General features: G+C 44.1%; 1 protein-coding gene across 2 annotated transcripts in view; it reads left to right on the forward strand.

Moving 5' to 3' along the window:
- The window catches only part of exoc6b (exocyst complex component 6B), an 899,778-nt gene that overhangs the window by 801,300 nt on the left and 80,913 nt on the right, over window positions 1–17,565 (forward strand). The gene's annotated exons all lie outside the window — the stretch shown is intronic.

The raw sequence follows: 17,565 nt of genomic DNA on the forward strand, positions 1-17,565 counted from the left end.
TATTCGGTAGTTTTAAATGAGATACCCCCTTATTCTTCTAAACCTCAGTGAGTAGAAGCCCAAAGTATATGTCACCATATACTATACTACCCAGAGAGTCATTTTCTTGTTGAAATTCACAGTAGGTACAAAGAAGCATAATACAATCAATTCTGGAAGCTTCAGCACGAGGAAATCTGCAGATGCTAGAAATTCAAGCAACACACAGAAAATGTTGGTGGAACACAGCAGGCCAGGCAGCATCCATGGGAAGAAGCACAGTCGATGCTTCAGGCTGAGCCCCTTCGTCAGGGTTAACTGAAAGAAGAGCTGGTAAGAGATTTGAAAGTGGGAGGGGGAGGGGGAGATCCAAAATGATAGGAGAAGACAGGAGGGGGAGGGATGGAACTAAGAGCTGGAAAGTTGATTGGCAAAAGGGATACAAGGCTGGAGAAGGGAGAGGATCATGGGACAGGAGGCCTTGGGAGAAAGAAAGGGGGAGGGGAGCACCAGAGGAAAATGGAGAGCAGGCAAGGAGTTATTGTGAGAAGGACAGAGAGAGTAAAAAGAGAGAGAGAGAGAGAAAAAGGATAGATAGATAGATAAATAAATAAATAAGGGATGGGGTAAGAATGGGAGGAGGGGCATTAACAGAAGTTAGAGAAGTCAATGTTCATGCCATCAGGTTGGAGGCTTCCCAGACGGAATATAAGGTGTTGTTCCCCCAACCTGAATGTAGCTTCATCTTTACAGTAGAGGAGGCCATGGATGGACATATCAGAATGGGAATGGGACGTGGAATTAAAATGTGTGGCCACTGGGAAATCCTGCTTTCTGTAGGAGACAGAGTGTAGGTGTTCAGCGAAACGGTCTCCCAGTCTGCGTCAGGTCTCACCAATATATAGATGGCCGTACCGGGAGCTCCGGACGCAGTATATCACACCAGCCGACTCACAGGTGAAGTGTCGCCTCACCTGGAAGGACTGTCTGGGGCCCTGAATGGTGGTGAGGGAGGAAGTGTAAGGGCATGTGTAGCACTTGTTCCACTTACAAGGATAAGTGCTGGGAGGGAGATGGTGGGAAGGAATTGGGGGGACAAATGGACAAGGGAGTTGCGTAGGAAGCTATTCCTACGGAAAGCCGAAAGAGGGGAGGAGGGAAAGATGTGCTTGGTGGTGGGATCCCGTTGGAGGTGGCGGAAGTTATGGAGTATTATATATTGAACCCGAAGGCTGGTGGGGTGTTAGGTGAGGACAAGGGGAACCCTATCCCTAGTGGCGTGGCGAGAGGATGGGGTGAGAGCAGATGTGCGTGAAATTGGAGAGATGCGTTTGAGAGCGGAGTTGATGGTGGAGGAAGGGAAGCCCCTTTCTTTAAAAAAGGAGGACATCTCCCTCGTCCTGGAATGAAAAGCCTCATCCTGAGAGCAGATGTGGCAGAGATGGAGGAATTGTGAGAAGGGGATGGCATTTTTGCAAGAGACAAGGTGGGAAGAGGAATAGTCCAGGTAGCTGTGAGAGTCAGTAGGCTTATAGTAGACATCAGTAGATAAGCTGTCTCCAGAGATAGAGACAGAAAGATCAAGAAAGGGGAGGGAGGTGTCGGAAATGGACCAGGTAAACTTGAGGGCAGGGTGAAAGCTGGAGGCAAAGTTAATGAAGTCAATGAGCTCAGCATGCGTGCAGGAAGCAGCGTCAATGCAGTCGTCGATGTAGTGAAGGAAAAATGGGGGACGGATACCAGTATAGGCTTGGAACATGGACTGTTCCACAAAGCCAACAAAAAGACAGGCATAGCTAGGACCCATACGGGTGCCCATGGCTACACCTTTAGTTTGGAGGAAGTGGGAGGAGCCAAAGGAGAAACTATTAAGAGTAAGGACTAATTCCGCTAGACGGAGTAGAGTGGTTGTAGAGGGGAACTGATTAGGTCTGGAATCCAAAAAGAAGCGGAGAGCTTTGAGACCTTGCTGATGGGGGATGGAAGTATACAGGGACTGGACATCCATGGTGAAAATAAAGCGGTGGGGGTCAGGGAACTTAAAATCATTGAAAAGTTTCAGAGTGTGAGAAGTGTCACGAACATAGGTAGGAAGGGATTGAACAAGGGGGGATAAAACAGTGTCGAGGTATGCAGAAATGAGTTCGGTGGGGCAGGAGCAAGCTGAGACAATAGGTCTACCAGGACAGGCAGGTTTGTGGATCTTGGGTAGGAGGTAGAAACGGGAAGTGCCGGAGTGTGGGGACTATGAGGATGGTGGTGGTGGATGGGAGATCTCCAGAGCTGATAAAGTTGGTGATGGCTTGTTTGTTCTACATTAAGAGAGAAAGTGTTTTCGCCTTGGTTAACCTGATACTGCAGAACTGAATAAGTACTTGTTAAATGGTTTGTTCTTATCTATAGATTTGAATGGAATGTTTCTAATCTCTGTGGGTATAAAATAGCTAAATTTAAAGCAACGCCATCATAATCTTCTTTAATCTTCGTTTCCTCTATCACTGTCTATTCAACTTCCCTATCAACTCTCATTAAAATGATAGTGAAGCAACAGGTTTAATGCCTCATTCCTGACATCCAAAAGAAGCTTGGATTTAAACACCAGAATCCATCACTCCAAAGTCCTCACAAACTGGGTTTTCCCATTATAGGAAGGATTTGGAGGCTTTGGAGAGGGTGCAGAAGAGGTTTATCAGGATACTGCCTGGTTTAAGATCAAAAGACCATAAGATATAGGAGTAGAATTAGGCCATTTGGTCCATCATGTCTGCTCCAACATTTCACCATGACTGACCCATTTCTTTCTCAGCATCATTATCCTGCCTTTTCTCCATAACCCTTCATGCCCTGGTTAACCAAGAATCTATCAATCTCCTCCTGAAATATACACAATGACTTGGCCTCCACTGCCACCTGTGGCAACAAATTCCACAGATTCGCCACTCTCCAGCTGAAGAAATTCCTCCTCATCTCTGTTCTAAATGGGCGTCCCACTATTTCAAGGCTGTGCCCTCTGGTACTAGACTCCTCCACTGCGGGAAACATCCTCTCTATGTCCACTCTAACAAGGCCTTTTAACATTCAATGAGATTAGCCTTCATTCTTCCCAGAATCATTCTCGTGAACCTCCTCTGAACCCGCTCCAATGTCAGCACATTCTTCCCTAGATAAGAGGCCCAAAACTGCTCACAATACTGAAAGTGCGGCCTTACCAGTGCATTCTGAAGCCTCAACATTACATCCTTGCTTTTAGGGGATGTTCTAATGAGAGGTTGGAAAAACTGGTTGTTATCTCTGGAGAGGCGGAGACTGAGGGGGAATTTGACAGAAGTTTATAAATTTATGGGAGACATACATAGCTAGTATCTTTCCCCCAAAGTCTAATACTAGAGGGCATGCATTTAGGGTTGAGAGTGGTTAAGATCAAAGGAGATGTGTAGTGCGGGTTTTTTACACAGTCATGGGTTCCTGGGGTGGCAGTTGAGGTAAATGCAATAGAACCGTTGAAGAGGCTCTTAGAAAGGCACATAAATATGCAGAGAATAGAGGGATATGGACCATATAGGCAGAATGGACTAGTTTGTTAGGCACTTAATTGCTCTTTGGATTAGTTTGGCACGGTATTGTGAGCCCAAGGGCCTGTTCCTGTGCTGTACTCTTCTACATTCTGCTTTTGGGAAATACCAATGGTTTCAGAGTCTTGCAGGAAGAGCACCACTGATAAATCAGAGAAATGTGGACATAACGCTGCTGTCTGTAAGGTGTTTGCACTTTCTCCCCGTGACTGCATGAGTTTTCTCTGGGTTCTCTGGTTTCCTCCCACATTCCATAGACCTATGGATTAGTAGGTTAATTGGCACATTTTGGAAGGCAGCATCCATCGGCAAGGACCTCTGCCATCCAGGCCATGCTCTCTTCTTGGAAGAACCATTGGAAGGAGGCCTAAGGACCTACACCAGCAGTTTCAGAATCAGTTATTTCCCTTCAGCCATCGGGGTCTTGAACCAGTGGGGATAACTTCACTCACCCCAACACTGAACTGTTCCCACAACCTGTGGACTCACTTTCAAGGACTCTTCATCTCATGCTCTCAATATTATTTACTAGTTATTTATTTTGTATTATTATTTTGATTTACTTTTTGTATTTCAAAGTTCAAAGTCCAAAGCAAAGTTCTATGTAAATTTATTATAGAAGTCCATATAGAATCCTGAGATTCATTTTCTTGCATTCGGTCACAGTCAATCATAGAAACACAATAAAATCGATGAAAGACCACACCCACAGGACAAACAAACAACCATTGTACAAAAAAACACAACAAACTATGCAACTACAAAAGAAAAAAAGGTAATAATAAATAAATAAATATCGAGAACATGATGAAGAGTCCTTGGGAGTGAGCCCAAAGCTTGTGGGAACAATTCAATGATGGGGTAAGTGAAGTTGAGTGAAATTATCCTCTCTGGTTCAAGAGCCTGATGGTTGAAGGGTAATAACTGTTTCTGAACTTGGCAATGTGGGACCTGAGGCTCTTGTACCTTCTTTCTGATTGTTCTTTGCGCAAGCTGTTGTCTTTTGCACAATGCTTGTTTATCCCATTTTGTTTGTGTGCAGTTTTTCTTATAAATTCTGTTGTGTTTCTTTGTACTTACTGAGAATGCCCACAAGAAAATGAATCTCAGGGTTGTATATTGTGAGATATATGTACTTTGATAATAAATTTATTTTGAACTTTGAAGTTTGAACGTGTGTTTAATCGGACAGCATGGGCACACTGGGCTGGAAGGGCCTGTACCATGCTGTCTCGCTAAATAAATAAAATCAAAATAAAAAGTAATCTTTATACAGGGATGAAGATTTTATCCAAATTGTTGCCCTCTCTACTATTGATGGGACCAGCTGTGAAACTCCTGTGCTTTCTGCTTTTTCTTGAAAGAGATGTTTTTTCATGTAGTGTTGGTCTATGAGTCCGTGTGTTTGGTCTGATCATAAATAATTCCCCCATGCTTCTAAATTTCCTTGCTTCCTGAGTGTTGAGCTGTTAAAGGGTCACCAAATTCCCTCAGTCAAACTCCAGACTTGCTCAGGCTTGCGGATTGCAAAACCTGGTTTTTTTTTCAATCTTTAGAGATACAGCATGGTGACAGGCCCTTCTGGCCTAATGAGACCGTGTGAGTTTCCTCCAGGTGCTCCAGTTTCCTCCCACATTCCAAAGATGTAATGGGCTAGAGTTAGTGAGTTGTGGGCACGCTATGTTGGCACCAGAACTTACGGGCTGCTTTGATTTGATATAAATGATGCATTTTACTGTATGTTTCGATGTACAGGTGACAAATTAAGCTAATCATTTTCTCAGTGTAAAGTATTACAGTTACAGAGAAAATGCAGTGCAGGCAGCCAATAAGAAGCGAGGCCATAACGAGGTAAACTATGGGGTGAAGCGTCTGTCTTATCGTGTTAGCAAACCATTCCATTGTCTTAACAGCAAATTAGATGCCGTCCTTGATCCTGGTGGCACGTGTCTTCTTCTTCTTCTCCTTCTCTTCTTCTTCTTCTTCCAGCAGCTCACCAGAATCCTTGTTATAGGGCTGAAGGTTAATCAGCCCTGTGACTTCCACTTTCACCACACAACTTCAAAACTTCATTTGTCTTCCATCCTTCCTCTCCAGGGATGAGATCTTTGGAGCTTCTGGTGGTGTTTCTGTAGATCTGTTTTTCTTTACTGGATGGGTTTGCTAGCCCCATGCCCAAGCCTCCTCCTTTCACAGCGGGCTTGGGACCATCCACAGTGGAGTTACATGCTTTCAGGTTTTTGCATTTTCTGCGCGATGGGAGTGGGGGGAGAAGAGAAAATGTCTGCGTAGGAAAGGGTCTCTGATTATGCTTGTTTCCTTCCAGAGTCAGTGAGAAGTGTATGTAGTGTCAGTGTAGGGGAGATTGGTTTCTGTGATGTGCTGAGCTGTGTCCACAACTCTCTGTGGTTTCTTGCAGTCCTGGGCAAAGCAGTTGCCGTACCTAGCTGTAATGCATCCAGATCAAATGTTTTGTCTGGTGCATTGATGCCAGTTGGTGAGGGTCCATGGGGACATGCCCAATTTCTTTAGCCTTCTGAAGAAGTAGAGGTATTGGTAAGCTTTCTTGTCTGTGGCATCCCCAAGTCTGGACCACGACAAGTTACTGGTGATGTTCACTCCTACGAACTTAAAGTGTTTAAACCCCTCGACCTCAGCCCCGTTGGTGTAAACAGGAAGGCTGCTTCAGTGAATTTTTGCGGCTACACTGCACATGCTTTTTGAGATGGGGGTGATTATCAACGTCAAACTATACATAGATTTTGAGAAACAGATGCAGCATTGTTTAAGATATGGTGGTTGCTTATCATCTGTAGATTTAGAATCAACATTACAGATGATTATTTAAGGTCGTAAGAAGAGGAAATAAATGAGACAGATATTTCAGCTTGCCCGCTTTGTGTTCCCATTTCCCTCAATTCCCTTGGTTCCTAAATGTATTTAACTACAGACACATCTATCCTCATACCTTCTTCCCTTATTCAAGCTCCACTCTTCGCTCCGTCAGATTTCATCGTTTTCAGCCCTTTGTTACTTCCACCTTAATACCACCCAGCTTATGACCCTATTCCACTCTCCTCCACCCTTCTCACATCCACCTATCACCCCTCCCTCACCTGGATCCACCTATCTCCTCCCAGCTTCTGAAACCATTTCTCCCCCCACCTCCACATCGGCCTGTCACCCCTCCCTCACCTGGATCCACCTATCGCCTCCCATCTTCTGAAACCGTTTGCACCCCCACCTCCACATCGGCCTGTCACCCCTCCCTCACCTGGATCCACCTATCTCCTCCCAGCTTCTGAAACCATTTCCCCCCCCCACCTCCACATCGGCCTGTCACCCCTCCTTCACCTGGATCCACCTATCACCTCCCATCTTCTGAAACCATTTCCACCCCCACCTCCACATCGTTCTGTTACCCCTCCCTCACCTGGATCCACCTATCACCTCCCATCTTCTGAAACCATTTTCATTCTCGCACAACCCCATCCCACATCTGCTTATCTCCTCTCCCTCACCTGGATCCACCGACCAGCTTCCAGCTTCTGGTTCTATTTCCATTCCCCCGCCCCTCCCACCACATCTGCTCATCACCCCTCTCTCACCTGGATCCACCTATCACCTCCCAGCTTCTGAACCATTTCCAAGCCCTACCTCCTCATCTACCAATTGCCCCTCCCTCACCTGGATCCACTAATCGCCTGCCAGCTCATGCTGCATTGCTTCTCTCTACCTCTCTATTCTGGCTACCTCTCCCTCTATCTTTACATCCAGAGGAAGAGTCTCGACCTGAAACATTGACTGTCTATTTCCTTCCGTATGATGCTGACTGACCCACTGAGTTCCTGTAACTTTTTGTATGTGGTCGTTTTCTAAACGTACTCAGTGACTGAGCATTCCGCTGTCCTGCAGGGCTGAGAAATCAGAACCAGTAAGTAATTTCAGTGCAGAAAGAGATTGTTCATCGAACCTATCAGGTCTGAACTGGTTGTGTCCAAGAGCAATCCAATTGCTCACACCGCCCTCTCACCAAAATTCTGTAAATTCCTTCCTGTCAGGTAAATATCCCGATCCCTTTAAATGTAGTGATTAATTGTACTTTTCCTGTAAAATTAATCATTAACGTGAAACAAGTTGTAGCATCCATAAAGGGGGCAGAAGAGGTTTACCAGGTTGCTTCCCGGATTAGAGGGCATGTGCTATGAGGAGAGGGTAGACAAACTTGTGTTATTTTCTGTGGATCAGCGGAGATATTTTTATTTAGCAATACAGCAACATAACACACCCCTCCTGCCCAATGAGCCCACACTACCCAATTATACCCATGTTACCAATTAATCTTCTAACCTGTACATCTTTGGAATTGGGAGGAAACCGGATCGCCCGGAGGAAGGCCAGGCAGTGACGAGGAGGAAATATAAACTCATTACAGACACCGGTGGGAATTGAACCAGGGTCGTTGGCGTGGTGATAGTGTTATGCTGTGCCACTCCTGGAGAATGTAGAACACTACAGCACAGTACAGGCTTTTCAGCCCAAGATGATGCGCTGACCTTGTAATCTACTCCACAGTTATTCTAATGCTTTCCTCTTATGTCGTTCGTTCGCTCGTAACGCACCGTGTCATATCACGTGGGCAATCATGGTCTTTCCATGACCATGATTGTTCTTGGCAAATTTTTCCACAGAAGTGGTTTGCTTCTGGGCAGTGTCTTTACATGACTGGTAACCCCAGCCATTATCAATACTCTGCAAAGATCGTCTGCCTGGCGTCAGTGGTCGCATAACCAGGACTTGTGATATGCATGAGCTGCTCATACGACCATCCACCACCTGCTCTCATGGCTTCATGTAGTCCTGACTGGGGGGCTAAACAGGTGCTACACCTTGCCCAAAGGTGACCTGCAAGCTAGCAGAGGGAAGGAACACACTACACCTCCTTTAGTAGAGACGTATCTCCACCCTGCCACCCACCCTCCCATAGAGCCCTCCACTTTTCAATCATCCGTGTGCCTATTGTTTCTTCATCTACTACTACCCCTGGCACATCCACCACTCTCTGTGTGATAAGTCTACCTCTGACATCTCCACTATACTTTCCTCCATCACATTAAAGTCATGTCCTCTCACATTAGCCATTTCCATCCTGGGACAAAACATGCTGGTCATCTACTCAATCAATGTCTCTTATAATTTTATACACCTCTACAAGTCACCTCTCATTCTTCTATGCTCCAAAGAGAAAAGCCCTAACTCACTCAATCTCTCCTCATAAGACATACTCTCTGATCCAGGCAGCATCCTGGTAAATCTCCTCTAAAGCTTCCACATCCTTCCTATAGTGAGACGACCAGAACTGAACACAGAATCAGAGAAAACCTGTAGTAGTATATAAAATTATGTGAGACCTCTTTCCCAGGAGCAAAATATTGAACACCAAAGGGCATGTATTCAAGGTGGGGGGGGGGGGGAAATTTAAAGGAATGTGCAGGGCAGTTTTATTTATGCAAGGTGTGGCAGGTATCTAGAGTGGGCTGCCAGGGGTGCTAGTGAAAGTTGATATGATGGTGGTGCTCAAGAGACTTTCAGATAGGCATATGAATGTTGAGGGAATGGAAGGATCTTATGCAGGCAGAAGGTGTTAATTTAATATCTTAAAAGATGTTTTTCTTAGTTCACTCTCAGTTCTTTTGCCAATTGTCTTGATCTGTCAGAAAGTTAAAAAAAAAACACACGCACAGATCATGGAAAACTGACAGAACAGAGATTCCTGGAAATGTACATCTGATTGTTGCATTTTTATTCTCAGCACTTTGTGCTTTTATTTTCCTTTGAAGTCAAAGTCAAAATAAATTTATTATCAACGTATGTATATGTCAATATCCACTACCTTGAGATTCATTTTCTTGCAGGCATTTACAGGAGAATAAAACATACAATAGAATTTATGAAAATTACATATAAAGAAAGGCTGACAGATAACCAACGTGCAAAAGGAGACAAAATATGCAAAGGAATAGATGGATAGATCAATAGGTAGATAGAGAAATAAATAAATAATACTGAGAACATGAGTTGTAGAGTCCTTGAAAGTGAGCCCAAAAGATTGTGAAATCAGTTCAGAGTTGAGGTGAGTGAGGTTACCCAACCCGGTTCAGGAGCCTAATGATTGTCGCGTAATAACTGATCCTGAAGCTGGTGGTGTGGGACCGGAGGTTTCTGTTCCTGCTTTCCCAATGGTAGTAGTGAGACAAGAACATGGCCTGGATGTTGGGGGTCCTTGACGATGGACGCTGCTTGACCTCTCCACCAATGTGGAGAATATTTTCTTTCTGTTTGCACTGTCAGTCCTTTATGGTTTTGAATGGCTTTATCAAATCTCCTTGCCAACTTCCCCTGTTCCAAGGAGAACAACTCTCATAATTTTATCTTCTCAGGTCTCTCCTCAGCCTCCATTGCTCCGGAGAAACAGCCCAAGTTTGTCTAATCCAGGGATTACCAACCTGGGGTATATGGGACCCCTTGCTGAATGGTATTGGTCCATGGCATAAAAAGGGTTGAGAAACCTTGGTCTATCCTCACTTTATCAATGTGTGTAGAAGAGCTTTACCAAGATACATCCTGGTAAAACTCTTCTGCACACTGCCAGGACTACTTTTCCTCCAGAGGGTGGTCAGTATATGGACCAAGCTACCAAAGGAGGTAGTTAAGGTGGGAATATTGATAATATTAACTGGGAAAGGTCCATGGATAAGGAAGGTTCAGAAGGATATGGGTCAAATGCAGGCAAGTGGGAATCTTGATCAATATGGGCCAGTTAAGCTGAAGGACTGTTTCCGTACTGTATGGGTCTATAATCATAGCCAGCTACATCATTGGTACTAACCACTCTTCTACCAAGGACATCTTCAATAGGCAATACCTCAAGAAGGTGGCATCCATCATTAATGACTGTCACCTCCCAAGGCAAGCCCTCTTCTTATTATTGCCTTCAGGGATGAGGCACAGGAGCCTGAAGACCCACACCCAATGTTTTAGGACCAGCTCATTTCTCTCTGCCATAAGATTTCTGAATATGCGATGAACCCACGAACACTATCCTGCTATTTTGCTTTTTTGCATGACTTTTTTTATATATATTTCTTATTTCTAAGGGGAAGATTCTGGAATAAAAAGGTGGGGGAGGGGAAGTAAGACAGCTAGTGATCGATGAGGCCGGTGGGTAGGAAAGATAAGGGGCTGGAGAACAAGGAATCTGATAGGAGAAGTGAGTGGACCATTGAAGAAAGGGAAGGAGGAGGGGACCCAAGGGGAGGTGACGGGCAGGTGAGAAGTAGAAGAAGAAGGGAGGGGAAGGGGAATTGTTTTTACCGGAAGGAAAAATCGATATTCATGAACTCGGGTTGGAGGCTGCCCAGATGGAATATAAGGTGCTGCTCTTCCACCCTCAGGGACATCTTGACACAAGAGGAGGTTGTGGATTGACAGGTCAGAATGGGAATGGGAAACGGAATTTAAATGTTTGGTCACCGGGGGATGGCCAAACATTCATAATAAAAATAAACTTGATTCTGATTCTGAAGCCTTTTTAATAAGTTTCTCAATCGGGTGAACTACTTTTTACAACTACCTATTGTCATTTACTGCTGGATCTCTGTATACTTGTCCTCACTTTAGAATCTTGCCCTCTATACTCTCCCTTCCTGCTAAAATGCAGCACTTCACTTTTCTCAGCTCTAAGTTTCATTTGCCCCCTGTCTATCAGTTCTTGGCCCGTTACCTTCATCCTAAGAGGTACCTGTCACTGGCATATTTGGAAATTATGCTCTGTACGCCCAAGCCTCATGAAAAGTTGAGATGTACAAAACAGAATGGTAGCATAGGAATTAGCATAATACTTTACAGTGACAGCGATTGGGGGTTCAATTCTTTCTATCATGCTTTCTGTAAGGGGTTTGTAAGTTTTATGTGTGACCACGTGGATATCCTCTGGGCACACCAGTTTCCTCCCACATTGTAAAGACATACGGGTTAGGGTGAGCGAGTTGTAGGCATGCTATGTTGTTGCTGGATGTGTGCCAACACTTCTGGGCTGCAAACGACGCATTTCACTGTATGTTTCGATGTTTTGACATACGTGTGACAAATAAAGCTTTATCTCTTTAAGACATCAGTGAGGTTACATTTGCAACATAATGTTCAGTTTTGGTTGCCCTGCTATAAGAAAGATGCCACTAAGCTGTAAAGAGTGCAGAGCAAATTGTACAAGGGCATTGCCAGGATTTGAGTTACAGAAAAAGATTGAGCAGCAGAGGATCTTCTTTATTAGGATGTAGGAGAATGTGGAGTGATCTTAGGGAGGTGGGTAAAATCATGATAGAGTGAATCCACACAGTCTTTTTCCAGAGCTGGGGAATCAAGAACTGAAGCAGATTCATTTAGGGTGAGAGGGGAGAGATTTAATACAGACCTGAGTGGCAACTTCTTCACCCAGAGGATGGTACATATATGGAATAAGCTGCCAGAGCAAAGAGCACTGTCACAAGAAAGCAGCAATGACCCCCATCATCCAAGCCATGCTCTCTTCTGGCTACTACCCTCAGGCGGGAGGTACAGAAGCAGATCGAAGTTCAGTTATTACCCAATAACTGTCAGGCTCCTGAACCAACGTGGATAACTTCATTCACCTCAACACTGAACTAATTCCACAACCTATGGACTCACTTTCAAGGATTCTATGACTCACGTTTTCAATATTACCCATTTACTTCTGTTATTATTAGTTGCACGATTTGCATTCTTTTATACAATAGTTGTTTGTCAGTGGTTTTTATGGACAGTTTCTCATATTTCTTTATTTTCCTGTAAAGGCCTGCAAGAAAGTGAATCTCAAGGTAGTGTACAGTGACATATACTGTATGTACTGAGATAATGAATTTACTTTGATTTTGGTTAAGAACACCTGGACAGATATGTGGAGAGGCCATTCAGGCCATGCCCTCTTGTTGCTGCTGCCATTGAGAAGGAGGTTTAAGAGTCTTAGGTTCAATATCACCAGGTTCAGGAACAGGACCACAATGCTATACTGACCATTGAACACAACTAGTGGACTCTCTTTTAAGGACTCTACAACATTTGTTCTCAGTATTTTTTTCTTTCTTTCCTTCTGTCTTTCTTTCTTAGTTAATTAATTATTGTATTTTATTTTATTTTTCTCAGCTCAGGCTGGTAAAACCTGAGGTACCGGCAATAGCCAAGCACGCTCATTTGTCAATTGCTAGTAACTTTCGGACTATTCTAGTGGTATTTAGTATTATGGCTTTCTGAAGATTTACATAATCAGGCCTAATTGTTTAATGATATTGTGTAGTGACTTTGGGATGATACCAGTTGAAGATATTACTATCAGAACGATATATACCCTGTTCATGTTCCAAAGTCTTTCAATTTCCTCTTTTAATTCAGCGTATTTCTGGTGTTTTTCACTCACTGATTTCTCCACATTGTGTGTAATTGGAATGGCTGTAGCTATTAAGAAAGTTGTTCTTGTTTACTTGTTTATCTGGACAGTTATTATGGATTGTCCTACCTAATATTGGATCAGTTGTAACACAAAATTGTTTGACTCTGACCCTAAAACTGGACCAGGCTTGTAATTATAGTAAGGAATGGTGTCTTTCATAGGTTTGTATTTTAAAGCAAGATTTTGGTGAACGGTGTTTGCCATTTGCCACTTGATTGTGCCTGATTGAGTTAAACTACTGCAAGATCCTGTAATGTGTTGGATTGTTTCTAGTTTCTCTTGGCATTTTCTGCATTTATTGTCTTGAGTTTGTTGATTTTTTTATTATGTATTTTTGATAATTTTTTGTGTTAACCACCTAGTCCTGTATTGCCACAATGAACCCCTCTGTTTCCAGGAAGAGTTCTCCAAATCTAATTATTATTATTATTACTGGCTTCTTTTTGTACTACCACAATTTTGTTGTTTGTTCGTTTTATAGTGTGTAGTGTTTCATTGATTCTACCGCACCTCTTTGCTGTACTGTGAATCTCTGCAAGAAAATGAATCTTAGGGTAGGAATTGATGACATATACATACCTTGATAATAAACTTACTTTGAGATAGATGGGCTAAACATGGGATCAATAGTTGGTAATCTTGGTCAGCATGGCCCTGTTTTGCCTGGTGTACAAGTCTCTAACCCTAAGCATTGGTCTTGGTGGACTCTCTATTTCACCTCAACATGAAAAGCAACAAATTTACAGTACTGTACAAAAGTCTCGGGCACATATATATAGAGTTAGGATTTCTAAGGTTTTTGCACCGTACTGCACTTGGTGACAAGAAGTGGAGAGCAAGTTTGTAAATCTGGCGGAAGCAAAGGATATTGGGAATGGTGAGAGTGGAGCGCCGCACGAGGGGGTGGCAGAGAAGGAGTGCCGGGCAGAGGGGTGACGCAGGTGCAGACACACCCAGCCCTGGGACACCAGGCAAGGTCATTTGATTCCTAACAATTGGTTTATTGATCATTACAGAATGTCTCCCTTGTGCTTCCCATTCCCTCCCCTCTCCCTTCCCCTTTTCCCAACCATGACTCCCCTCTCCCTGCCCCCTTCTTACTCTCAGTCCACAGCAGAGACCCATATCAGAATCAAGTTTATCATCACTCACATATGTCATGAAATTTGTTTTTTTTGGTTGGAGCAGTACAGTGCAATACATAAAATTACTATAGTACTGTGCAAAAGTCTTAGGCACCCTAGCTATAATCTTCCTCATTTCATAAATGTTTTATGAGGCTACTCTTGGAGGCTTGATAGAGTGGATGTGGAGAGGATGTTTCCTATAGTGGGGGAGTCTATGACCAGAGTAGAGGGCCGTCCATTTAGAACGGAGATGAGAAGGAACTTCTTTAGCCAGAGAGTGGTGAATCTGTGGAATTCGTTGTCACAGGCGGCTGTGGGGGGCAGGTCATCGGGTATGTTTAAGGTGGAGATTGATAGATTCTTGATTACTCATAGCATGAAGGGATAAGGGGAGAAGGCAGAAGATTGGGGCTGGATGGTAACAGATTTTCCCCAGGGTTGGTGAGTGTAAAACTAGGCTTAGGGTGACATGGAAAAGCTTTGAAAGGGACCTGAGGGGCAACTTTTCATCAGGGGGTTTTAAGTATATTGTGTGGCACGGTAATGTAACGGTTAGCATAACGCTTTACAGACCCAGCGACCCAAATTCATTTCCTGCTGCTGCCTGTAAGGAGTTTGTACATTCTCCTCGTGACCTCATGGGTTTCCTCCGGGTGCTCTGGTTTCCTCCCACATTCCAAAGACTTACGGGTTAGTTGGTTAATTGGTCACATGGGTGTAGTCAGACAGCACAGACTTGTTGGACCGAGCTGTACCTCGAAATAAAATAAAACAAAATAAATGATAATAAGTGAGCTGCCAGAAGAAGTGGTGAAGGCAGGTACCACTTGGATAGGTAGTGGCAGGGTTTGGAGGGATGTGGACTGAATGGAGAAGATTTGAACCAGCTGGATGGACAATGTGGCTGGTGTGCTCTGGTTAGGCCGAAGGGCCTCTATTCCTGCTGTCTTTCTCTGTGACTCTATAGCTCTGTGCTCAACTCTGGGATACATACGTAGAGTTTGAGCTACAGCAGGTCATTTGCTGTGGGTAGCACGTGCAGGATTGAAGTACAATTATTTGTGGAACTTCACCATCTGTGGTCTGTTCTGCAGTAATTTAGCATGCATTTAAGGAGACCATGCCATGCAAAAATAAGAGGAAGATAACACCGGCCGATAAAGTGGGCCTGAGGGCAGTACGAGGCATGTGTGATGCCACAGATCAGTTTGGTGGAATGGTCTGTTTCTGTACACCCTGTCAAATCCAGAGCCATGGGCCTTCATCAATCATTCTGATAACGTTAACACGACAGTCTAATTACAATACTCTATGTTCACACTTAATTTTTTTTACCTCAGTGTTAAATACTATAATTTCAGTTTTGTACAGTACGGTGCGAAAGTCTTAGGCACATATTCATACGGCTAGGATACTGTACTCTGTATTGATTAAAATAGGAAGGTTGTTGGGAAACAGAAATAAGAATAAACAGGAGAGATTCTGCAAGTGCTGGAAATCCTAAGCAATGCACATGATATGCCGGAGGAACTCAGCAGGTCAGGCAGCATCTATGTAAATGAATAAAGCCTGATTTATACTTCTGCGTAGCCCTACACTGTAGCGAGCATGCATCGTTGTGTCTGCGTTGCTCTGTAATTCACTGCCAAAACGCTAGTTGGTGGTGGGGTTCCTATGCCACTGTGTTGAGTTTCTTCGTGAGAGACATGGATGAGGAAATGCATTTCAAATATTTTCGAATGTCGGCAGGTAGATTTGACGATTTGGTTCATCGTCTCCAACCATTTATTTTGCATCAGTGTACAGACATGGCAGAGAAAAGCAACCGGAAATGCGATGCTACCAAGTGGAACAATCATAGTTGTTGCGGTCTGCGTCGCCGCGACGCGTGAGTCACTTTTTTGGGGAGGTGCAAGTCACCCTACGGCGTAGGGTACGCGGTACCTACGGCGTACATTTGACGCAGAAGTATAAATCAGGCTCAAACAGTCAACGTTTCAGGCCAAGACCCTTCATCAGGACTGCAAAGGAAGGGGAAGGTGCCAGAATAAAAAAGTAGGGGGAGAGGAAGGAAATTAACTAGAAGGCAATAGGTGAAGCCAGGTGGATGGGAAAGATAAAGGGCTGGAGGAGAAGGAATCTGATAGGAGAGCTGAGTGGACCATAGGGGAAAAGGATGGAGGGGACTCAGGGGGAGGTAATAGGCAGGTGAGAAGAAGTACGAGGCTGGGTCTCAGCCCAAAAACGTCTGTTGTACTCTTTTCCATAATTGTGGCCTGGCCTGCTGAGTTCCTCAAACATTTTGTGTGTGTTGCATGAATAAGAGTACTTGGCTTTGTAGCTCAGTGGTATTAAGTGTTATTTGGTAACTGAAAAGACATAATATACAGTACTGTATAAAAGTCTTAGGCACCCTAGTTATATATGTATATGTGCCTATGACTTTTGCACAGGGCTGTATGTCATGAAATTTGTTATTATAGTAGGTTAGTAGGTAAAAAGTAGACAGGTTGTGAGGCTTCCTCGAAGTCAGACAGTGCATTTATTGTGAGACTTCTGGTAATTGGGACATATCCTTGGTTCTTTGGGCATTTCGTTGATATCTGCCCTAGTGCCAGGGTCATTTGGGGCGTATTGTAGTCCTCCCACAGTGATGCCCCCTTTAGGTGGGAGTGCAAACCCGCCGCACACTTGAAAGTTTCTAATAGTACTGTGCAAAAGTCTTAGACACCCTAGCTGTATATACAGTATGTGCTTAAGACTTTTGCACAGTACTGTAAATCTCCCATGCTCAATTGTTCTAAGTTGATAAAGGAGCAGGAGTTGTCCTGCCTTTCAGTGACATGGCGGGGGGTGGGGGGTGGTCAGCAAGTCTACCAGCACAGATGAGAACTTTACACTGTTTACACTGGTCAATAAACAATTGATTCTGAAAAGCAGAGTACTCACGACATCCTTTCTTGCCTTAGCTGTACTGTAGATGTTCACTGTGGCGGACAGGAGGGCTCTACAACAGGTTAGCAAAACTGCCCGACGCAACACTAGCACCTGTCTACCCACTATCAAGAACATATCAAAGTTCAAGTAAATTTATTATATGGTACAGAAACTACACTTCAGCGGACAGGTAAGCTCTACAATAGGTAGTCAAGATTGTGCCAACACATCACTGGTGCCAGCCTACCCGTCATTAAGGGCATATATACTGAGAGGTGCCAGAAAAGGGCCAGTAACATCACAAAGGATCCCATACATGCTGCTCATGGACTGTTTGTCCCACTCCCATCAGAGAGAAGGCTATGTAGCATCCATGCCAGGATCACCAGACTCAAAAACAGTTACTTTCCCCAAGCAGTAAGGC

Source organism: Mobula hypostoma, chromosome 4 (genome assembly GCF_963921235.1).
Source record: "Mobula hypostoma chromosome 4, sMobHyp1.1, whole genome shotgun sequence".
NCBI lineage: Eukaryota > Metazoa > Chordata > Chondrichthyes > Myliobatiformes > Myliobatidae > Mobula > Mobula hypostoma.